This window comes from Pristiophorus japonicus, chromosome 18 (assembly GCF_044704955.1).
Source record: "Pristiophorus japonicus isolate sPriJap1 chromosome 18, sPriJap1.hap1, whole genome shotgun sequence".
NCBI classification, from domain to species: Eukaryota; Metazoa; Chordata; class Chondrichthyes; family Pristiophoridae; genus Pristiophorus; species Pristiophorus japonicus.
Window position 1 is genome coordinate 38,770,753 of NC_091994.1, and position 25,162 is coordinate 38,795,914.

Consider the following 25,162-nt stretch of genomic DNA (forward strand, 5'->3'; position numbering starts at 1 on the left):
TGGGGATGTTGGCCTGGATGAGGACGCTGATGTTGGTGCACCTGTCCTCCCAGGGGATTTGTAGGATCTTGCGGTAACATCGTTGGTGGTATTTCTCCAGCGACTTGATGTGTCTACTGTACATGGTCCATGTTTCTGAGCCATACAGGAGGGCGGGTATTACTACAGCCCTGTAGACCATGAGCTTGGTGGCAGTTTTGAGGGCCTGGCCTTCAACAATCTTTTCCTCAGGCGGCCGAAGGCTGCACTGGCGCACTGGAGGCGGTGTTCGAGCTCATCGTCAATGCCTACTCTTGTTGATAGGAGGCTCCCGAGATAAGGGAAGTAGTCCACATTGTCCAGGGCCACGCCATGGATCTTGATGAATGGGGTGCCATGCTGTGCGGTGAGGACAGGCTGGTGGAGGACCTTAGCGTAACCCCCATGCTTTCGTACGCCTCAGTAAATACGTCGACTATGTCCTGGAGATCAGCCTCTGTATGTGCGCAGATGCAGGCGTTGTCCGCGTAATGTAGCTCGATGACAGAGATTGGGGTGGTGTTGGATCTGGCCTGGAGACGGCGAAGGTTGAATAGGTTCCCACTGGTTTTGTAGTTCCACTCCAGTGGGTAGCTTGTTGACTGTGAGGTGGAGCATGGCAGCGAGGAAGATTGAGAAGAGGGTTGGGACGATGACACAGCCCTGCTTGACCCTGGTCCGGATGTGGATTGGTTCTGTGATGGATCCGTTAGTAAGGATCACGGCCTGCATGTCATCGTGGAGCAGGCGGAGGATGTTGACGAATTTTTGGGGGCATCCAAAACGGAGGAGGACGCTCCATAGATCCTCGCAGTTGACAGTGTCAATGGCCTTTGTAAAGTCGAAGAAGGCCATGTATAAGGGCTGGCGCTGTTCCCTACATTTTTCCTGCAGCTGTCACGCTGCAAAAATCATGTCTGTTGTGCCCCGTAGGGGACGAAATCCGCACTGTGACTCCGGAAGAGCACCTCAATAAGGTCTCCCCTCGGTCTCTCCTCAGCCTTCTCTCTTCCAAAGAAAACAACCTAAGGCTATCCAATCTTTCCTCATAGCTAAAATTCTCCAGTCCAGGCAACATTCTCGTAAATCACTGTACCCTCTCTCGTGCAATCACATCTTTCCTGAAATGTGGTGACCAGAACTGCACGCAGTACTCTAGCTGTGGCCTAACAAGAGTTTTATACAGTTCAAGCATAACCTCCCTGCTCTTATATTCTATGCTTCAGCTAATAAAGGCAAGTATTCCGCATGAAAGAAAGAAAGGAAAGACTGGCATTTATATAGCGCCTTTCACGACCATCGAATATCTCAAAGCACTTTACAGCCAATGAAGTACTTTTGGAGTGTAGTCACTGTTGGTTGTAATATGGTATGCCTTCTTAACCACCTTATCTACCTGGCCTGCTACCTTCAGGGATCTCTGGACATGCACTCCAAACTCCCTTTGTTCCTCTAGATTTCACAGGGTCCTACGATTTAATATTCCCTTGCCTTGTTAGCCCTCCCCAAATGCATTACCTCACACTCCTCTGGATTGAATTCCATTTGCCAATGTTCTCCCACCTGACCAGCTCATTGATATCCTCCTGCAGTCTACTTTATTATCAACCACACAGTCAATTTTTGTATCATCTGCAAACTTCTTAATTATACACCCTAGATTGAAGTCTAAATCATTGATATATACCACAAAAAACAACGGACCTAGTACTGAGCCCTGCGGAACCCCACTGGAAACAGCCTTCCAATCACAAATACATCCATCAACCATTATCCTTTGCTTCCTGCCTCTGAGCCAATTTTGGATCCAAGTTGCCACTTTGCCTTGGTTCCCATGGGCTTTTACTTTCGTGACTAGTCTGCTATGTGGGACCTTATCAAAAGCCTTGCCCAAATTCATAAACACTACATCAAACGTACTACTCTCATCGACCCTCCTGTTAACTCCTCAAAAATTTCAATCAAGTTAGTCAGACACGACCTTCCCTTAACAAATCCATGCTGACTGACCTTCATTAATCCATGTCTTTCCAAATGAAGATTTCATCCGGGCCTGGGGATATATCCACTTTCAAAGCTGTTAAACCCCTTAATACTTCCTCTCTCACTATGTTTATCTTGTCTAATATTTCACACTCCTCCTCCCTGATTGCAACGACTGCATCGCCCCTCTCTTTTGTGAAAACAGATGCAAAGTATTAATTAAGAACCATACCCACGTCTTCTGCCTCCTCACACAGATTACCTTTATGGTCTGTAATATGTTCTACTCTTTCTTTAGTTATCTTCTTGCTCTTAATGTATTTATAAAACATCTTTGGGTTTTCCTTGATTTTACTTGCAAAAATATTTTCATGCTCTCTTTGCTTTCCTAATTTCCTTTTTAATTCCACACCTGCACTTTCTATATTCCTCTACGCTTTCTGAAGTCATCATCATAGAATGACTTGCTTCCCCATAAGCTCACAGATGTTTCAATGAAGGACCCTATGTTCCAGTCCTGAACTCCAAATGAGGAGGTGGAAGATGACCTAGTGCGCACACATATCGCAGTGTGAGCTGGCCCGTATTGCCCCTGAGCCCTCGGCTCATCTGAAGTACTGAGCCCTCGGTATCTGTCATAAGCCTTTCTTTTTTCTTTAGCCTACCCTGTATGACCCTTGTCATCCAGGGGGCCCTAAATTTGTTAGTCCCATCCTTTTCTTTAAGGGAACATACTTGCTCTGAACTCTCAGGATCTGCTCCTTGAATGCATCCCACTGCTCTGACACTGATTTACCTTCAAGTACCTGTTTCCAGTCCACTTTGGCAAAATCACATCTCAGCTTAGTAAAATTGGCTTGCCCCCATTTGAGAACTATTATTCTTGGTCTAACTATCCTTTTCCATAACTACCCTAAATTTAACTAAATTATGATCACTAGCACCAAAATGCTCTCCCACTGATGCCCCTTCCACCCGTGTCAGTATTACAGAGGTTGCCAATCGTGTGTCAGTATTTACAGGTGGTGCCAGTAGTGTATCTGTAGTTACAGAGGTTGCCAGCAGTGTGTCAGTATTTACAGAGGTTGCCAGTAGTGTGTCAGTATTTACAGAGGTTGCTAGTAGTGTATCTGTATTTACAGAGGTTGCCAGTAGTGTGTCAGTATTTACAGAGGTTGCCAGTAGTGTGTCTGTATTTACAGAGGTTGCTAGTAGTGTATCTGTATTTACAGAGGTTGCCAGCAGTGTGTCTGTATTTACAGAGGTTGCCAGTAGTGTGTCTGTATTTACAGAGGGTGCCAGTAGTGTGTCAGTATTTACAGAGGTTGCCAGCAGTGTGTCTGTATTTACAGAGGTTGCCAGTAGTGTGTCTGTATTTACAGAGGCTGCCAGTAGTGTGTCTGTATTTACAGAGGTTGCCAGTAGTGTGTCAGTATTTACAGAGGTTGCTAGTAGTGTGTCTGTATTTACAGAGGCTGCCAGTAGTGTGTCTGTATTTACAGAGGTTGTCAGTAGTGTCTCTGTATTGACAGAGGTTGCCAGTAGTGTGTCTGTATTTACAGAGGGTGCAGTAATCTGTCTGTATTTACAGAGGTTGCCAGTAGTGTGTCTGTAGTTACAGAGGGTGCAGTAATCTGTCTGTATTTACAGAGGGTGCCAGTAGTGTGTCTGTAGTTACAGAGGTTGCCAGTAGTGTGTCTGTATTTACAGAGGGTGCCAGTAGTGTGTCTGTATTTACAGAGGGTGCAGTAATCTGTCTGTAGTTACAGAGGTTGCCAGTAGTGTGTCTGTAGTTACAGAGGTTGCCAATAGTGTGTCTGTATTTACAGAGGGTGCCAGTAGTGTGTCTGTATTTACAGAGGGTGCAGTAATCTGTCTTTATTTACAGAGGTTGCCAGTAGTGTGTCTGTATTTAGAGAGGGTGCCAGTAGTGTGTCAGTATTTACAGAGATTGCCAGTAGTGTGTCCGTATTTACAGAGGTTGCCAGTAGTGTGTCTGTATTTACAGAGGTTGCCAGTAGTGTGTCTGTATTTAGAGAGGGTGCCAGTAATCTGTCTGTATTTACAGAGGCTGCCAGTAGTGTGTCTGTAGTTACAGAGGTTGCCAGTAGTGTGTCTGTATTTATAGAGGGTGCAGTAATCTGTCTGTATTTACAGAGGTTGCCAGTAGTGTGTCTGTATTTACAGAGGTTGCCAGTAGTGTGTCTGTATTTACAGAGGTTGCCAGTAGTGTGTCCGTATTTACAGAGGCTGCCAGTAGTGTGTCTGTAGTTACAGAGGGTGCCAGTAGTGTGTCTGTATTTACAGAGGTTGCCAGTAGTGTGTCCGTATTTACAGAGGTTGCCAGTAGTGTGTCCGTATTTACAGAGGTTGCCAGTAGTGTGTCCGTATTTACAGAGGCTGCCAGTAGTGTGTCCGTATTTACAGAGGCTGCCAGTAGTGTGTCAGTATTTACAGAGGTTGCCAGTAGTGTGTCAGTATTTACAGAGGTTGCCAGTAGTGTGTCAGTATTTACAGAGGTTGCCAGTAGTGTGTCCGTATTTACAGAGGCTGCCAGTAGTGTGTCAGTATTTACAGAGGTTGCCAGTAGTGTGTCAGTATTTACAGAGGTTGCCAGTAGTGTGTCCGTATTTACAGAGGTTGCCAGTAGTGTCTCTGTATTTACAGAGGGTGCCAGTAGTGTCTCTGTAGTTACAGAGGTTGCCAGTAGTGTGTCTGTATTTACAGAGGGTGCCAGTAGTGTGTGTGTGTTTACAGAGGTTGCCAGTAGTGTGTCTGTAGTTACAGAGGGTGTCAGTAGTGTGTCTGTATTTACAGAGGTTGCCAGTAGTGTGTCTGTATTTACAGAGGTTGCCAGTAGTGTATCTGTATTTACAGAGGTTGCCAGTAGTGTATCTGTATTTACAGAGGTTGCCAGTAGTGTCTCTGTATTTACAGAGGGTGCCAGTAGTGTGTCTGTATTTACAGACGTTGCCAGTAATGTGTCTGTATTTACAGAAGGTGCCAGTAATGTGTCTGTATTTACAGAGGGTGCCAGTAGTGTGTCTGTATTTACAGAGGGTGCCAGTAGTGTGTCTGTGTTTTCAGAGGTTGCCAGTAGTGTGTCTGTAGTTACAGAGGGTGTCAGTAGTGTGTCTGTATTTACAGAGGTTGCCAGTAGTGTGTCTGTATTTACAGAGGTTGCCAGTAGTGTGTCTGTATTTACAGAGGTTGCCAGTAGTGTATCTGTATTTACAGAGGTTGCCAGTAGTGTGTCTGTATTTACAGAGGTTGCCAGTAGTGTGTCTGTATTTACAGAGGGTGCCAGTAGTGTGTCTGTATTTACAGAGGTTGCCAGTAGTGTGTCTGTATTTACAGAGGGTGCCAGTAGTGTGTCTGTAGTTACAGAGGGTGTCAGTAGTGTGTCTGTATTTACAGAGGGTGCCAGTAGTGTGTCTGTATTTACAGAGGGTGCCAGTAGTGTGTCTGTATTTACAGAGGTTGCCAGTAGTGTGTCTGTATTTACAGAGGTTGCCAGTAGTGTGTCTGTAGTTACAGAGGTTGCCAGTAGTGTGTCTGTATTTACAGAGGGTGCCAGTAGTGTCTGTATTTACAGAGGGTGCCAGTAGTGTGTCTGTATTTACAGAGGGTGCCAGTAGTGTGTCTGTATTTACAGAGGTTGCCAGTAGTGTGTCTGTATTTACAGAGGGTGCCAGTAGTGTGTCAGTATTTACAGAGGGTGCCAGTAGTGTGTCTGTATTTACAGAGGGTGCCAGTAGTGTGTCTGTATTTACAGAGGGTGCCAGTAGTGTGTCTGTATTTACAGAGGTTGCCAGTAGTGTGTCTGTATTTACAGAGGTTGCCAGTAGTGTGTCTGTATTTACAGAGGTTGCCAGTAGTGTGTCTGTAGTTACAGAGGTTGCCAGTAGTGTGTCTGTATTTACAGAGGGTGCCAGTAGTGTCTGTATTTACAGAGGGTGCCAGTAGTGTGTCTGTATTTACAGAGGGTGCCAGTAGTGTGTCTGTATTTACAGAGGGTGCCAGTAGTGTGTCAGTATTTACAGAGGGTGCCAGTAGTGTGTCTGTATTTACAGAGGGTGCCAGTAGTGTGTCTGTATTTACAGAGGTTGCCAGTAGTGTGTCTGTATTTACAGAGGGTGCCAGTAGTGTGTCTGTATTTACAGAGGGTGCCAGTAATGTGTCTGTATTTACAGAGTGCAGGAATGTGTCTGTATTTACAGAGGTTGCCAGTAGTGTGTCTGTAGTTACAGAGGGTGCCAGTAATGTGTCTGTATTTACAGAGTGCAGGAATGTGTCAGTATTTACAGAGGGTGCCAGTAGTGTGTCTGTATTTACAGAGGATGCATCTCACCAACACCAGCCAAAGATCGTGGACGTGCAGCTAAACGCTGCCATGAGGACGGTGTCAGGATTGCTCAAGTCCATTCCAACTGAGTGTCTCCCGGTGCTGTCCCACTTTGCTCCACCTGCCATTCACTGCGATGCCACCATGCTCTGGGTGATGGAAAATCATGAGCAACTTCGAACTTCCCATTCAGGAAGACTTGAAAACCCTACCAAGAAAGCGCTTAAAATCGCACCAGCTATTCTGGGAAACAGCAGCCAATATTGATGCAGCTGGTATCAACCCACTATCCAGAGGGACGGAATCGTCGGACGCATGCAACATAAAGAACCAACACCTCGTCACTGACCCAACAGCAGAGGTCCCTGACTTCGACCTCCCTCCAAGACAGTGGTTGGCGCTCCACCCAATCCGTACAGGGCACAGACGATGTGGCACCTACTGCACAAGTGGAAGATGAGGGACGGCCTGAGTGCGACTGTGGCCATGAATCCCAGACCATGGAACACATCACATCAACCTGCCCACTGAGATCAGTTGCAGGAGGCACCTCATTACTCCATTCGGCATCTCAGGAGGCCACTGAATGGATAACCAAACTAGACCTCCCATTATAAGCTTTTCCCATCATATGAAGCAACAAGCATTTGCAGAGGATGCCAGTATTGTGTCAGTATTTGCAGAGAGTCTCTGGGAGTGCATCAGTATTTGCTGTGGGAGGGTGCCAGGATTTGTCAGCACTTGCAGAGGATCACTGGGAGTGTCAGTACACACAGGGGTCCTTGTTGTGCGTTGGTGTTTGCAAGGGGTCCAAATGAACAGCTTTGGAAACTCCTACGCAAAGCAGGCGTGCCGCCTCCAAATTCACTGTGAAGGTCATGTGAGTGAAAACACACTACTTGGATTCATAAATGCCTTTTGCCACAATGTGTAATAAATTATTTTTATGGACTGTACTTCGTTGATCAAGTTGCCAAAATGGAACATAGACAAGCAGTTGTTATGCAGCAGGCTGCATAATAAATGATTTACATTTTCCTGGAGTCTGTTGCCAAATGATAATTGAAAGAATTAAATGAAACAGTGAGCGCATGTTTACTTTCTAAACTGATAAGGATGTAACTTTGAATCCACTATGTTGGGAGAAAACATTGGCTGACAGAGCAGTAGCTGATTTTACGTGGCACCAGGCCCTGCTAGCAGCGGAGGGCTCCTAATAACAACTTGCATTTATATGGTACCTTTAACAAAGTAAAAAATCAGAAAGGTCTTAACATTAGCCCATGGGTCATATGCTTTGACTCACAAAGGATGACTGCCTGGAAGAGCCGGTAACAACAGTGGACTCTGGCAAATTAACTTGCCGGTTGCAGCCGGCTGTGTGCGACCCATTACTGTCACCAACATGAGTCTTGCTCAATGCAAAAACATTCGACAGTCTTGGGGTTGGGGGTAACGGAGAAACTACATTCCCACCAAGAATTCGGTGTTCTCCGAAAAACGGGCAACACTCGAGAATTCTCACGCTTTCTGTTTATTTCAATTTCCTCTGTTTCCCTCGCGAAGGCCGGATTCTTGCCGGGGTGCAGGCTCCAGAAGTGCGACGCCCTCCATTGTGGAATTGCCGGATGACAGTCACATGAAGAATTGCTATTTGGGTGAGGTCGGTACCTATAGAATGTACCCCAACAGGCGTCAGGGAATTCAGGAGAGAATTGGGTTAAAAGGACAAATAAATCAGCTAAACTGGTCCATGCCGGTGTTTATGCTCCACATGAGTCTCCTCCTTAAAGGCATCGATGCTATTCACCTCAACTACTCCTTGTGGTAGCAAGTACCACATTCTAACCACTCTCTGGGTAAAGAAGTTTCTCTGGAATTTCTTATTGGATATATTAGTGACTATCTTATATTTATGGCCCCTAGTTTTGGTCTCCCCCCACAAGCAGAAGCATCTTCTCTACGTCTACTCTATCAAACCCTTTCATAAATGTAACGATCTCAATGAGGCCACCCCTCGGTCTTCTCTTTACTTCTGTGTTTTGCAAATGAAAACAGCTTCAATTTTTCAAGCCTTTGATCACTATCCAGTGACTCCTGCAGGAAGTACGGACATCAGGCGAGGACAGGATCAGGCCTTGTTCTCCCACAATTGAATATACTGCAGAAACGCACTGTCTGGGGTCACTGATGAAGCACGAGCCACTTGGGTACAGCAGGGCAGCCAGTACCCATGCAACTGCACCCCAGCAAGAGACAGCGGGGCTGAAATTCAGTGCCACCAGAAAGCTGGTGGTGTTAAGGCCTTTTTTCCCCGATTAGCGGAGCAATGTTTGCGGTGGCCGTTGGATCCAAATTCAGCTTTTTGACCACAAAAAAGTGTTCCAGTCTTATTAGCCCTTCAAACCTGAAAGTTTGCAGTCTTAATTGGAGCATTATTCCCACGGGAAATTCACCCTTAGGGTGATGTGGCAGCTGCCATTGCAGCACAGGCGCGGGGTAATGAGCGTATCGGTGCTGCTTTGGAGAGGATGGCCACAGCTCTGCAAGAGTCGAAGGAGCGTCTAAGTGCTGTCATACCTGGTGGCTTTCAGACTGTGGCTGCTCGCGTGCTGTCTCAGCTGGATGCCGCCCCCGGAGACCTCAGTGTTGCTTTCGCGGCTGGGTCCACCATGGGGGACCCTCCGGTGTAACGCCACAGCATCGACCTGAGCTCCCTCAGATTGGTGGTGGTGGTATTGTGCCGCCCCTGGTGAGTTACTTAGGCTCCTCGGGCCAGGATACAATGATGCGCTCCCTCTGGATTGCAGCATTCCTGACCCCAGACTTGTCACTCCACCAGTGCCTCCATGCATGGCCTCGCCCAAGCCAAGTCAGACTGAACCCTCCCAGGAGAGTGTTGACCAGTCTCCAGCCGGCCCTTCCAGGCCCAAAGCTACTCGAGGGCATCCTAGAAGGACATCTGCAGCTTCCACACAGAGAACACAGCAGCCTTCGCAGACCCATGAGGCAGCCACAGGGGAGACAGAGTCAAAGTCGCAGATTAGGCACGCATAAGATCATCATAGGCAGTCCCTCGAAGTCGTGGATGACTTGCTTCCACTCTAAAAGTGAGTTCTCAGGTGGCTGAAGAGTCCAATGTGGGACCTACAGTCTCTGTCATAGGTGGGGCAAACAGTGATTGAAGGAAAGGATGGGTGAGGACCCTGAGTTGCCGTGCGCTCCTTCCGCTGTCTGTGCTTGGTTTCTGCATGCTCTCGGCGACGAGACTCAAGGTGCTCAGCGCTCTCCCGGATGCTCTTCCTCCACTTTGGCCGGTCTTGGGCCAGGGATTCCCAGGTGCCAGTGAGGATGTTGCACTTTATCAAGAAGGCTTTGAAGGTGTCCTTCTAGCATTTACTCTGTCCACCTGGGGCTCGCTTGCCGTGTCGAGGCTCATAGAAACATAGAAACATAGAAAATAGGTGCAGGAGTAAGCCATTCGGCCCTTCGAGCCTGCACCACCATTCAATAAGATCATGGCTGATCATTCCCTCAGTACCCCTTTCCTGCTTTCTCTCCATATCCCTTGATCCCTTTAGCCATAAGGACCATATCTAACTCCCTCTTGAATATATCCAATGAACTGGCATCAACAACTCTCTGCGGTAGGGAATTCCACAGGTTAACAACTCTCTGAGTGAAGAAATTTCTCCTCATCTCAGTCTTAAATGGCTTACCCCTTATCCTTAGACTATGTCCCCTGGTTCTGGACTTCCCCAATATCGGGAACATTCTTCCTGCATCTAACCTGTCCAGTCCCGTCAGAATGTTATATGTTTCTATGAGATCCCCTCTCATCCTTCTAAATTCCAGTGAATACAGGCCCAGTCGATCCAGTCTCTCCTCATATGTTAGTCCTGCCATCCCAGGAATCAGTCTATTGAACCTTCGCTGCACTTCCTCAATAGCAAGAGCGTCCTTCCTCAGATTAGGAGAGCAAAACTGAACACAATATTCCAGGTGAGGCCTCACTAAGGCCCTGTACAACTGCAGTAAGACCTCCCTGCTCCTATACTCAAATCCCCTAGCTATGAAGGCCAACACACCATTTGCCTTCTTCACCGCCTGCTGTACCTGCATGCCAACTTTCAATGACTGATGTACCATGACACCCAGGTCTCGTTGCACCTCCCCTTTTCCTAATCTGCCGCCATTCAAATAATATTCTGCCTTCGTGTTTTTGCCACCAAAGTGGATAACCTCACATTTATTCACATTATACTGCATCTGCCACTCATTTGCCCACTCACCTAACCTGTCCAAGTCACCCTGCAGCCTTTTAGCGTCCTCCTCCACTCACACTGCCACCCAGCTTAGTGTAATTTGCAAACTTGGAGATATTATACTCAATTCCCTCATCCAAATCATTAATGTATATTGTAAATAGCTGGGGTCCCAGCACTGAGCCCTGCAGCACCCCACTAGTCACTACCTGCCATTCTGAAAAGGACCCATTTATCCCGGCTCTCTGCTTCCTGTCTGCCAACCAGTTCTCTATCCACGTCAGTACATTACCCCCAATACTATGTACTTTAATTTTGCACACCAATCTCTTGTGTGGGACCTTGTCAAAAGCCTTTTGAAAGTCCAAATACACCACATCCACTGGTTCTCCCTTGCCCACTCTACCAGTTACATCCTCAAAAAAATTCTAGAAGCTTTGTCAAGCAGGATTTCCCTTTCATAAATCCATGCTGACTTGGACCGATCCCGTCACTGCTTTCCAAATGTGCTGCTATTTCACCTTTAATAATTGATTCCAACATTTTCCCCACTACTGATGTCAGGCTAACCGGTCTATAATTACCCATTTTCTCTCTCCCTCCTTTCTTAAAAAGTGGTGTTACATTAGCTACCCTCCAATCCATAGGAACCGATCCAGTCGATAGACTGTTGGAAAATTATCACCAATGCATCCACTATTTCTCGGGCTACTTCCTTAAGTACTCAGGGATGCAGACTATCAGGCCCAGGGGATTTATCGGCCTTCAATCCCATCAATTTCCCTAACATAATTTCCCGTCTAATAAGGATTTATTTCAGTTCCTCCATCTCATTAGTTCCCCGGTCCCTCAGTATTTCCGGAAGGTTATTTTTGTTTTCCTTCATGAAGACAGAACCAAAGTATTTGTTTAACTGGTCCGCCATTTCTTTGTTCCCCATTATAAATTCAGCTGAATTTGACTGCAAGGGACCTATGTTTGTTTTCACTAATCTTCTGCTCTTCACATATCTATAGAAGCTTTTGCAGTCAGTTTTTATGTTCCCAGCAAGCTTCCTCTCATACTCTATTTTCTCCCTCCTAATTGCTTTGTGAGTCTTGTGTCAGGCATGCGGCCGACATGGCCCAACCAACAGAGCTGATTGAGCGTGGTCAGTGTTTCGATGCTGGGGATGTCGGCCAAAGCGAGAAGACTGATGTTGGTGTGTCTGTCTTCCCAATGGATTTTCAGGATCTTGTGGAGGCAGCGTTGGTGGTACTTCTCCAGTGCTTTGAGGTGTCTGCTTGAAATCGTCCACGTCTCTGAGCCATATAGGGCAGGTATCACTACTGCCCTGGAGACCATAAGCTTGGTGCCGGATTTGAGGTCCTGGTCTTCAAAAAAACTCTTCTTCAGGTGACCGAAGGCTGCGCTGACACACTGGAGATGGTGTTGGACCTCGTCATCAATGTCTGCCCTCCTGAGGTATGGAAAATGGTCCATGTTGTCCAAGGCCCTACCGTGGATTTTGATAACCGGGAGGGCAGTGCTGTGTAACGGGGTCAGGTTGGTGGAGGACCTTTGTCTTACGGATGTTTAGTGTAAGGCCCATGCTTTTGTACACCTCGGTGAAGGTATTGACGATGGCTTGGAGTTTGGCCTCCGAGTGTGCGCGGAAGCAAGCGTCGTCCGCCTACTGTAGTTCGATGACAGAGGATGGGACGACCTTGGATGTAGCCTGGAGGCGGCAGAGGTTGAACAGATTCCCATTTGTTACAGGGCGGAATGCTGAGCTGGGGCGACGTTTCCAGTCTGAGCCCCTGGATTGAGATTTCCGTTTTCTCTGTGTGAATCTCGGGATCTCTACCTCTCTCTAGTTTTTTTCCAACTTTTCTCTTTCTCTATTCCTATTTCTCTCTCTCTCTCAATCAAATGTTCTCGTTCTGTTTTTCATTCTCTTTCCTCACTTCCATCTCTTTCTCTTTTGCTCCCTTCCCTCTCTTTCTCTCCCTCGCTCTCTCACCCTCTCTTTCCCTTTCCCTCCCTCTCTCTCTCTCCACCCTCTCTTTTTCCCTCTCCCCCCGCCCCCCTCCCCGAGTGCGGATTCTGTGTGCTGAACTCCTCTGGTCCACTGAAGAGGCTCCTGGACTTGTTGCTGAGCAATGAGCGCTGGCTCCGGGATCTCGCCCCGTCCGGAGCTCGCTGATCTCCCCCAGATGATGTCTCTGTGAGACCGACTCAGCTGCCATTACTTCGAGGACTCCGGGGAGCTTCCGACCCATCCTCAGCTCTGGATCTTACCTTCTTGTGTCTCTCTCCGCTCCCACGGCTCCGAGATCTCTGCCACGCTGCACCGGCCCTGGAAGCTGGCGGGGGCACCGTCAGCTGAAAGGCCGGCTTTTTCACGCTGAAAATGGGTCTGTGGGCGGAGCGGCAGCGGTGTGCACTTTGAGCGTGTCACGAATGCCGCAAGCTCACACCACCACTGGCCCACACCGCTGTAAGACCTCCCGGGCCAAAAACTACGTCGTAGCGGCCAGTTGAGCCCGGAGCTGCGACCATTCGCCGCAAACGGACAGTAAGGGGTCTATGAGCCCCTGAATTTCGGCCCCAGCATCTTCAGGAGAGGGGAGAAAATGAGAAACACAGATTTTTTTTACCAGAGAGCGAATGTAGCAGCCTTTTATCAGACACATGAATATGCATCCTGCCCATCTTCACTCCCTTTTATATATTCTCTGCCGTCCTGTACCATTTTGTGCTGTGCACACACTTGGCAAATCATTAAGTGATTTCTGCACATTAGCAGGATACATGCAGCACGAAAACGCTTGTTTGCCCTGAAATTATGAAAGTGGAACAGGAAACTCACTGTCTCTGCAGCTCATTCAAACAAACATTTGTACCGCTTTAATACAACATCTGGAGGATCCACAATATTCAGCGAATACTGAATGCACAGGGCAAAGAAAAGGTTGTTTGTGTGTTTCACACAACCCACTGCCCACACTGCCAATAAATGGACCAACATTAAACAATTTCCTGTTTATCCCTTGCTTCATACACACACACACTGCTATCCTCTAGTCTAGTGAGGGGGGGGGGGGGGGGGGAAATCAACCAGGGTTCCTGCCCGTAAAAATACATAGACGTTACAAAATGGAACCAGGCCATTTGGCCCAACCAGTCCGAAATAGCACTTACCTTCCATGTGAGTAACTAGTTCTAATCACATTTACTCTATCTCCCCCATCTCTTCATCCTGTTTTCCTTCATCCACCTATCCAATTTAATCTTGAATGTTGATGTTGTTTCTGTCTCAACCACTAACCCTGGAAGTGAATCCCACAGCCTCACGACTCTATGAAAGCATTTCTCCTGCTTTCTTTTCTAAATCTCTCACATTTAATTGTGTATCTGTGGCCCCTCGTTCTAGACCCTAAACTACTGTAAACAGTCTGCTTCTATCAATATATTTATTTTGGATATTAAGGGAATCAAGGGATATGGGGATAGGGCAGGAATGTGGAGTTGAGATAGATCAGTCTGATCTTATTGAATGGTGGAGCAGGCTTGAGGGGCCAGATAGCCTATTCCTCCTCCTATTTCTTACATTCTTAACCCCATCCTATCCTTTTGTAATTTTAAACATTTCTATCATTACCCCATAATCTTGTATTTTTCAAATGAAAGCAGCTCCAATTTTTCAAGCCTTTGATCGATATCCAGTGACTCCTGCGGGAAGTACGGACATCAGGCAAGGACAGTGTTGTGTATGCAATAACTGTTAGACTGAGTACTGTTTGACTCCAAGAGGTATGACCTTGGCTCTGCTTTATTACGGCCCAAAGTGCCTAATATACAAGATGGCTGGCCTTTTATACTTGGGCTGTACACACATGCGTGCAGCCCAATGGCCTTCAACAGTGATGCCATCTAGTAGCTAGTGATCCTAAAAGTACATGCATGACAATACCCCCCCTCTGAGATATTAACACAGTCTTTTACAAATTCAGATGGTCCGGTGTTTTACGCTCTCGGGTTGACTGTCTCAGTTCAACTCCAGCCTTGGGTGAGTGTTCAAAGTCTGTTGTGACTGCTGGCTGAACTGGTGGGAGTGGCAATGGCCATGTCAGGGATTGAAAGTCCATTTTCATTGAACATGTCAGTGATTGAAAGTCCCGATTCACTGATGACCACTGAGTCCTCTGATGACTGGGGGTAGGCTGGTTGGTCGTCGATTGTCTCTTCCTCCAACTGTTCCGGTTCGTCTGTGTGCCGCAGCTTTGTCTGATCCATACGTTTCCTGCATGTTTGTCCATTTTTAAGCTTGACAATAAATACTCTGGTGCCCTCCTTGGCCATGACAGTACCAGTGATCCACTTGGGACCCTGACCATAATTCAGAACATATACAGGATCATTTACAGAAATATCGCATGACACAGCCGCGCGATCCTGATACTCTTGCTGACTTTGTCTTCTATATTCAACATAATTATTCAAGTCAGGGTGTACAAGAGATAGCTTGGTCTTAAGACCTCTCTTCATCATTAGTTCAGCAGGTGAGACCCCGGTAAGTGTGTGTGGTCTTGTCCTGTAACTAAGAAGTATGCATGACAGGCGGGTTTGCAGTGACCCTTGGGTTACTCGCTTCATACTCTGCTTTATGATTTGGACAGCAGGTTCTGCTTGCCCATTGGATGCAGGTTTGAACGGTGCTGACCTTACATGTTTGATACCATTGAGTTTCATGAACTCTTGAAACTCCTGGCTGGTGAAGCACGATCCATTGTCGCTAACAACGATGTCAGGCAGACCATGTGTTGCGAACATGACACTGGGATTCTCAATGATAGCTGTGGATGTGCTGGATTATATGATTATATACTCTATCTGTCATGTATGTAACCAGCATACTACTGTAACCCTTATACAATTGTAACCCTCATCTAACCACTACATACTGTACATACTTACTTGAAATGCACACCTTGACCACAGGGGGTGTACTTGTGGGAGACACTCCTTACCTGGAGATTCAGATATATAAGAGGAGGTCCCGCGCAGGGCCAGCATTCCTTGGTCCAGGTAATAAAGATGAAGGTCACAGAGTGACTGTGTCTGCAGTACGTGCCTCGTGTGATTATGTTTAAGAGTTAAGGATTCAACACCTGGCGACGGGAAACGGGAATCAATGAACCCAGAGGATGGCCACCGGTAGTTTAGAGGAACGTTACTGTGTGGGTGAAGACTGGGACGATTTTGTGGAGAGACTCCAGCAGACCTTTGTCATGAAGGACTGGCTGGGAGAGGATGCGGCTGACAAGCGGAGGGCGCATCTACTACCAAGCTGCGGGACAAAAACATATGCACTGATGAAGGACCTGCTCGCACCCCACAAATCGGCCGACAAGTCTGATCAGCGGACACTTAAAACCGGCGAGCAGCATACACATGGCCCGACACCGGTTCGACACACACCGACGTCGGGAAGGGCAAAACATCTCGAACTTCTTGGCAGACTTGTGGCGCTTGGCCAGCCTCTGTAAGTTCTCAGACGCCTGCAGGGGGTAGATGTTAAGGGATTTTTTCATTGAGGACATTAGCCATGCCGGGATCTTCAGGAAGCTCATAGAGACCAAGGACTTAACTCTAGAAGAGGCAGCATTGATAGCTCAAACTTTCATAGCCGGGGAAGAAGAGACCAAGCTAATTCACGCGAGTAGTCCTGGGTCCAACGTGGCGACGGACCAAGGAATTAATGTGATAAACGCGGCTCAAGATCTCGCAGTCAGGCAAAGGCATTTTGAAACTGCAGCAGTCAGACAAAGGCATTTTGTAACTGCCCAAGCTGAAACCGACTCTAAGGTGGGCCCCCGACAGGGACAATGGAGAGGGGAGTGGCAATTCACGCCATCAAGGGGACCATTAACATCCACCATCAGAGTGTTTAGAAACAACCAAGCAAACAATCAGAGAGGAATGCCTGCTAACAGTCCTTTTGTGAACAACGATATCAGCCAATGCTGGAGATGCGGGGGCAGACATTATGCGAAAAGCTGCAAATTTCAGCAGTTCGTCTGTAGGAATTATAATGCCAGAGGACATTTGGCTAGGGTTTGCAAACAGCCGGTAGCGAGGCTAATCTATGAAACAGAGGAATCAGGCGAGGGGCTTGCAGTGCAGGATAATGCCTGGGGTAAAGCCATGGATGCTGAAATTCAGCGGGTTCATGTGGCTGACGTCCACAGCTCATACACCAAAACGCCACCCATGATGATGAAAGTTTTATTGAATGGCATCCCGGTGCACATGGAGCTAGCCAGTCCCTCATGAGTGCATAACAATTTGAGAAACTATGGCCACACAGAGCTAGCAGGCCCAAATTGAAACTAATTAATATGCAGCTACGGACGTACGCCCAAGAGATCATTCCAGTGCTAGGCAGTGCAAACGTGGTGGTAACACACAATGGGTCACAGAACCGGCTGCCACTCTGGATTGTTCCGGGAAATGGCCCAGCGCTTTTGGGAAGGAGCTGGCTAGCTGAGATGAACTGGAAATGGGGGGATGTGCACGCCATTTCATCTGTGGAGCGAAGCTCATGCTCACAGGTACTACAAAAATTCGGGTCATTGTTTCAACCCGGAATCAGAACGTTCAAGGGCACAAAAGTAGTTATACGCATCACCCCGGACGCCAGACCAGTGCATCACAAAGCCAGAGCAGTGCCGTATGTGATGCGTGAGAAAATAGAGAGTGAACTGGACAGGCTGCTCAGAGAGGGCATAATTTCGCCCGTTGAATTTAGTGACTGGGCAAGTCCCATTGTTCCTGTCCTTAAAGCGGGCGGCTCGGTTAGGATCTACGGTGACTACAAAGCCACCATCAACCGGGTGTCCCTGCAGGACCAATACCCGCTCCCGAGGGCGGAGGACCTTTTTGCCACGTTGGCAGGTGGCAAGCTGTTCACTAAATTGGACCTCACTTCGGTCTACATGACTCAAGAACTGGCTGAAGAATCCAAGCATCTGACCACCAGCACGACGCACAAGGGATTATTTATCTACAACAGGTGTCCTTTTGGCATCCGTTCGGCGGCCGCCATCTTTCAGAGAAACATGGAAAGCTTGCTGAAATCCATTCCCGGCACAATCGTATTCCAGGACGACATCCTAATAAAGGGTCGAGACACCGAGGAACACCTCCACAACCTGGAGGAGGTGCTATGCCGACTGGACCGGGTGGGCCTGCGGCTGAAGAAGGCCAAGTGTGTGTTTTTGGCCCCAGAGATCGAGTTTCTGGGCAAGAGGGTTGCCGCAGACGGGATCCGGCCTAACGAATCCAAAACAGAGGCGATCCATTGTGCGCCCCGGCCTGGCAACACATCGGAGTTGCGATCGATCCTGGGACTTTTGAACTATTTCGGGAACTTCCTGCCGAACTTAAGCACATTGTTGGAGCCGTTACACATGCTCCTGCGTAAGGGTTGCGAATGGTTTTGAAGGGACTGCCAAGAATGGGCTTTCAACACGGCGTGGAACCTGCCTTGCTGTAACAAACTGTTAACGTTGTATGATCCCTGTAAAAAAACTAGTTTTAACATGCGATGCATCATCATACGGGGTTGGGTGTGTGTTGCAGCAGGGTAATGGAGACAGACAACTCCAACTGGTGGCTTATGCCTCCAGGTCGCTCTCCCAGGCAGAGCGTGGGTACGGCATGGTCGAAAAGGAAGCACTCACTTGCGTTTATGGTGTGAAAAAAATGTACCAATACCTTTTCGGCAGACCGTTCGAGTTAGAAATGGACCACAAGCCGTTAACATCCCTGTTGTCTGACAGCAAGGCGGTCAATGCAAATGCGTCAGCTCGCATACAGCGATGGGCTCTCACGCTGGCTGCATATGACTACACCATACGGCACCGGCCAGGCACCGAAGACTGCGCTGATGCGCTCAGCAGGCTTCCCCTGGCCACCACCAAGGGGGCAGCGGAGCAAAGCACTGAGATGGTCATGGCCATTGAGGCTTTTGACACCGCAGGCTCCCCCATCACAGCCCACCAGATTAAACTCTGGACCAACAGAGACCCCTTCCTATCCATGATAAAGAAATGTGTCCTGACTGGGGATTGGGCACCCACGCACGGGGCGTGCCCCGAGGAGGTCAGACCGTTTCAGAGACAGATGGATGAGCTCTCCATCCAAGCCGACTGCCTGTTAAGGGGCAGCCGAGTGGTCATACCCCAGAAGGGGAGGGAAGCATTCATCAGAGAACTCCACAGCGAGCACCCTGGCATCGTGTTAATGAAGACACATATGGTGGCCGGGGATTGACTCAGACCTGGAACACTGGGTTCGCAGGTGCACGACGTGTGCCCAGCTGGGCAATGCCCCCCAGGGAGGCCCCGCTCAGCCCGTGGCCCTGGCCCACCAAGCCTTGGTCACGCATTTACGTGGACTATGCGGGCGCGTTCATGGGAAAAATGTTCTTGATAATTGTCGATGCATACTCGAAATGGATCGAGTGCATCATATTAAACTCGTGCATGCCATCCATCACCGTGGAGAGCCTGCGCACGGTTTTCGTGACCCACGGCTTACCGGACATTCTGGTCAGCAACAATGGCCCGTGTTTCACCAGCCATTAATTCCAGGAGTTTACGTCGGGTAATGGCATCAAACATGTCCAGACGGCGCCATTCAAGCCGGCTTCCAATGGCCAGGCGGAACGTGCGGTCCAAGTCATAAAGCAAGGCATGCTCCGCATCCAAGGACCCTCTCTGCAGTACCGCCTATCGCGCCTCCTGCTGGCCTATAGGTCCTGGCCGCACTCGCTCACGGAACTCCTCATGAAACGTACGCTCAAAACGCGGCTGTCCCTCATCCACCCAACCCTGGCAGACATTGTTCAGGGCAAGCGCCAATCCCAAACCGAGTGCCACGATCGTAACTCAAGGGAGAGGTGTATAGAAATGGATGATCCGGTATTTGTACTTAACCATGTATTGGGACCCAAGTGGCTGGAGGGCACCGTAATTGGTAAAGAGGGAAACAGGGTCATAGTGGTCAGACTTAATAATGGGCAGATATGCCGCAAACACTTGGACCAAGTAAAGAAAAGATTCAGTATAGGCACCGATGAACATGAAGAAGAGCATGAGATGTCAACCACGCCACTGCCAGTGGACGAGCAACAAGGACAATCACCAGCATGCACAGTCCCTGCCGCCAGCCCAGACAGGCCGGAATCACCTCAGGTGACAGAAACACATGCCAAGGCTCAGCCACCAGAGCCTCAACTGCGGCGCTCCACAAGAGAGCGTCGACCACCTGATAGACTTGACCTTTGTGTCAAAAAGACGTGAGGGGGGAGGTGATGTCATGTATGTAACCAGCATACTACTGTAACCCTTATACAATTGTAATCCTCGTGTAACCACTACATACTGTACATACTTACTAGAAATGCACACCTTGACCACAGGGGGTGTACTTGTGGGAGACACTCCTTACCTGGAGATTCAGGTATATAAGGGGAGGTCCCTCACAGGGCCAGCACTCCTTGGTCCAGGTAATAAAGGTGAAGGTCACAGAGTGACTGTGTCTGCAGTACGTGCCTCGTGTGATTATGTTTAAGAGTTAAGGATTCAACACTATCCACTTCGAATATGCATCAACCACAATTAAAAACATCCTCCCCAGGAAGGACCCTGCAAAGTCTATGTGGATCCTGGACCATGGGTTTGGACGGCCACGACCACAGACTCAGCGGCGATTTCGCTTGTGCTTTGCAAGTGTTGCACTGATGCACACATGATTCAAGCTCAGAGTCAATTCCCGGCCACCATACATGAGACATGGCGATGGCTTTCATCATTACAATGCCGGGATGTGTGCTATGTAGCTCATGTACAAATTTCTCTCTCCCTTTCTTGGGCATAACAACACGATTGCCCCACAGTATACAATCGGATTGAATAAACAGTTCGTCTTTGCGACGAATGTAAAGTTTGGTCTCCTCGCACATTTGCTTGGGTATGGCAGACCAATCGCCTTTGAGGATGCAACTCTTTACCGCCGATAAAATCGGGTCCTGGCTGGTACAGGTCTTAACTTGTTGAGCCGTGACAGGGGTTCCTTCTCTCTTAACAGCATCCATAACTAACAATAGGTCCGCTGGTTGTGGTGTTTCCACCTCTGGTGTGGGCAACAGCAGACGGCTCAAAGCATCGGCACAATTCTCGGCGCCAGGTCTATGGCGAATGACATAATCATAAGCGGATAATGTCAGCGCCCACCTCTGGATGTTGGATGAAGCATTGGTATTGATACCTACCTTTGTTTTCAGAGAACAGTGAAATGAGCGGCTTATGATCTGTCTCCAGTTCAAACCGAAGACTAAACAGGTACTGATGCATCTTTTTAACCCCATACACACAGGCTAGTGCTTCTTTCTCTACCATGCTGTAGGTTCTTTCCGCTTTAGACAAACTTTTTGAAATTTACCCTATTCATTAGCTTGTTGGAGTACGCAGCCAATTCCATATGACGAAGCATCACAGGCCAATACTAAACATTTACATAGGTCATAATGTACCAGCAGCTTATTAGAGCAAGCTTTCTCAAAAGCTCTGTCTTGAGACGCACCCCACACCCAGTTGCCGCCTTTTCTTAGCAGCATGTGCACTGGTTCTAATAAGGTGCTCAATTTAGGTAGGAAGTTGCCGAAGTAGTTGAGTAGACCCAGGAATGAACGTAGCTCTGTCACATTCTACAGCTTGGGTGCAGTCTTGATGGCCTTGGTTTCGTGTCCGTGGGCCTGATGCCGTCAGCAGCAATTTTCCTCCCCAGGAATTAAACCTCTGGTGTCAAGAAGGTTCACTTCGAGCGTTTCGGTCTGAGTCCCACTTTGTACAGACGATGTAGAACCTCTTCCAGGTTGTTCAGATGTTCCTCGGAGACATGACCTGTGATCAAGATGTCATCTTGGAACACGACGGTTCTGGGAACGGACTTCAGTAGACTCTCCATGTTCCTCTGAAATATTGCTGCAGCTGAGCGAATTCCAAAAGGGCACCTGTGATAAATAAACAGTCCTTTATGCGTGTCAATGCACGTAAGTCTCTTCGATGTCTCGACCAGCTCCTGTGTCATGTAGGCTGACGTCAAGTCCAGCTTGGTGAATGACATCCCCCCGGCTGGCATTGCAAACAAGTCATCAGCCTTCGGTAACGGGTACTGATCCTGTTTCGAAAACCTGTTTATCATAGCCTTGTAGTCTCCACTGTGCCATCATTTTTCAGCACAGGAACAATGGGGCTGGCCCATTCATTAAATTCAACCGGTGATATGATCCCTTCATGCTGGAGTCTGTCCAGTTCGATTTCGACCTTCTCCCTTATCATCTACGGAACTGCCTGAGCTTTATGATGGATGGGTCTTGCATCCGAGTCCACGTGGATCTGCACCTTGGCTCCTGTGAAGTTGCCGATGCCTGGTTTGAACAGCGAGTGGAACTTGCTCAGTACTTGGGCACATGTATCTTTCTCTGACGACAACACCTTGATGTCATTCCAATTGCATCTGATTTTTTCAAGCCAGTTCCTGCCGAACAGTGTTGGGCCATTGCCTGGGACAATCCATAGCGGTAACTTGTGAACCGCACCGTCATGCGACACTTTAATTGTGGCACTGCCAATCACCGTTATGAGTTCTATGGTGTACGTGCGCAACTTGGCATTGACTGGACTCAGCCTGGGCCTCACAGCCTAAGTATCCCACAGCTTGTCGAATGCCCTCTGGCTCATTATCGATTGACTCGCCCCCGTGTCCAGTTCCATCGATACCGCCACCCCATTAAATTTCACGGTGATCATTATCGGTTTGCTCTTAGTTAGGAATGAGTACAGTCCATAGACTTTCTCCTCTGGTATCTCAGATTGCGTATCCGGAACCGCGCTAGTCTAACCATCATCCTCCACGTGGTGTGTCGCAGAACGCTTGCTCATCTACGGACACTTGCACTGGAGATGTCCCATTCTCAGACAGCCTTTGCAACTATATTGCTTAAATCGGCACTGCTGGGACTGTGCCGGTGATTTCCCCCACAACGCCAACATGGAGAAATCGGATGTATTCCCGCTGGCGGACTTTGAGCAGCCACAGGTTTTGCATACGCAGTCAGGTAGGCCCTGCCATGTGCTGCTCTGCCGAACGCCGAATCAATCATATTTACAGTACTTGCCGAGTTTCGATTTTCACTGATATCTGCTTTAGACTTCTGTCCGTCGTCATGCATGACTGAACGATTGTGATGGCCCTGTTCAAGTCCAACGTTCCACCGCCAGTAGTTAACGCAGGATCACCTCGTGGTTGATGCTGATTACAAAGAAATCTCGCAACATGTCTGCCAACACAGCCCCGAACTTACACTGTCCCGCTAGACGTCTCAGGTCGGCAATGAATTCTGCCACATTCCGGCCCTCTGAGCGAACGTGCATGTAAAATCTGTAACTTGAGATGATCATGCCTTCGTCTGGCTTAAGGTGGTCCTGTACCAGTGTACACAATTCTTCATACGTCTTCTCTGTTGGGCTCACAGGCAGGAGTAGATTCTTTATCAGAGCATAAATTTTTGGACCGCAAACCGTGAGGTACACCGCCCGGCGCCGATCTGCGTCACCGAGCTCCTCCATTTTGTTGGCCATGAAGAACTGGCTCAAATGACTCACAAAGTCTGCCCAATCTTCTGCTTCCACAAATCGCTCTAACAATCCAATTGTGCTCATTTTTGCATGCAAAAGTTCTTGTTGCCTCGTCACCAAATGTTGTGTATGCAATAACTGTTAGACTGAGTACTGTTTAACTCCAAGAGGTATGACCCTGGCTCTGCTTTATTATGGCCCAAAATGCCTAATATACAAAATGGCTGGCCTTTTATACTTGGGCTGCACACACGTGATGCCATCTAGTGGCTAGTGACCCCAAAAGTACATACATGACAGACAGGATCAGGCCTTGTTCTCCCACAATTGAATATAGTGCTGAATCTCACTGTCTGAGGTCTCAGATGGAGCACGAGACACTCGGGTACTGAAGGGCAGCCAGTACCTATGGAACTATACCCCAGCGAGAGACAGTGGGGCCGAAATTCAGGTCCGCCCAAAACGGGTCGCAACCACCGTTTTAGAAGTGTTTTTTCCACTGCGCTGGAAAGGTGGCCTCTTTCGCAGAATTTAGCTCTCTGTCATTTTTTTTCAGGCGGACCAGAAGTAGGTCATAATGGAGGCGGAAATGGGGTGGTAAGCAGAAGATCGACCACTAAAGGGGCGGAGTCTCCGCCACTGTCATTCATCAGTGAAATGGTGATGGCGCCATGACGGGTGTGCGTCACCACGTCTCTCCCCCTCACTTAAAGGCGAGGGCCGCTGCGAGCTCTGCGAAGATTTTAGGTAGGCCCACTGGGCCACCAGAGAGGGTTTCGGCCGGGCCAGTGGCCTGGCAACCAAGAGGGGGTGCCAGTCTGCCTGTTGTTGGCCTGGCCGAACTCGGGGGCATGATTGTCCGGCCGATCTGGAAATTGGCCGGCAAAAAAATGCAAATGGCGGCCGCGGAAGTGCACCCACCCTTTTAATGGCTGCCATGCAGCCATGTCCCACACACTGAAAACAAGGAAAAGCTGTCAGGGGCACCGCGCGGTGGCCTGAAGATGTTTCGTGCTGTATATGGATGGAGGTGCGGGAGATCGGTGGTGCGCCCTTTGATGACACATTTAGGAGGGGTCGGCAGCAGTGGGGTGGAAGTGGGGACCGCCGGAAAAATCACTGAGGTGAATTTTGCTGGCGGCAGCCATTGGACTCCAAATCAGCGGCCACTCGACTCCGTCCACTTGGCCGCTGCTTTTCAGTGGTAAGCGGCCTTTTTGGGAGGCTGAATTTCGGCCCCAGCATCTTCAGGAGAGGGTGGAGAAAATGCGAAACACAGATTTTTTTTTACCATAGAGCGAATGTAGCAGCCCTTTATCAGGCACATGAATAAGCATCCTGCCCATCTTCACTCCCTTTTATATAGTCTCTGCTGGTCCTGTGCCATTTTCATGCTGTGCACACACTTGGCAACTCTCTGACACACATTGCGCAAATCTCTGACTGACACCATGCAGCATTTGGATTCTCTGTCCATTCTTGTCAGTCGAGTGAGAGGTAATGTTTGTGTGTAGGATAAAGGGGAGGGGGTTTGTAGAGCGAGGAGTAGGACAGGGAGAGGAAGCAGATAAAGCAGCATCGAACAATGTAAAGATAAAGAAAACGGAGATGTGGAAGCAGGTTGGACAATATATTCTGATTTCTCCCTTCTTTTGAGGATTGGACGGTGCTTGCAGATTTCATCACAGTGTGGCACCAATCAGAATACAGCTGCTGTTTGCTGATGTGCCTGCCAATCTGCTAATTACCTCCCTACGCAGCACTGTGCCTGACAGGAGTCGGCTGGCAATGAAAAATTTAAGCTTGTGATTGGCATCTGTACCCATAATAGTGATGAGAGCAGAGATATACCCAGCGTTGGA

The 25,162-nt window shown here is 48.4% G+C and overlaps 1 protein-coding gene across 1 annotated transcript in view; it reads left to right on the forward strand.

The window, feature by feature from the left end:
* atcaya (ATCAY kinesin light chain interacting caytaxin a) overlaps positions 1-25,162 on the forward strand; it is a 109,701-nt gene that overhangs the window by 19,362 nt on the left and 65,177 nt on the right. The window lies entirely within an intron of this gene.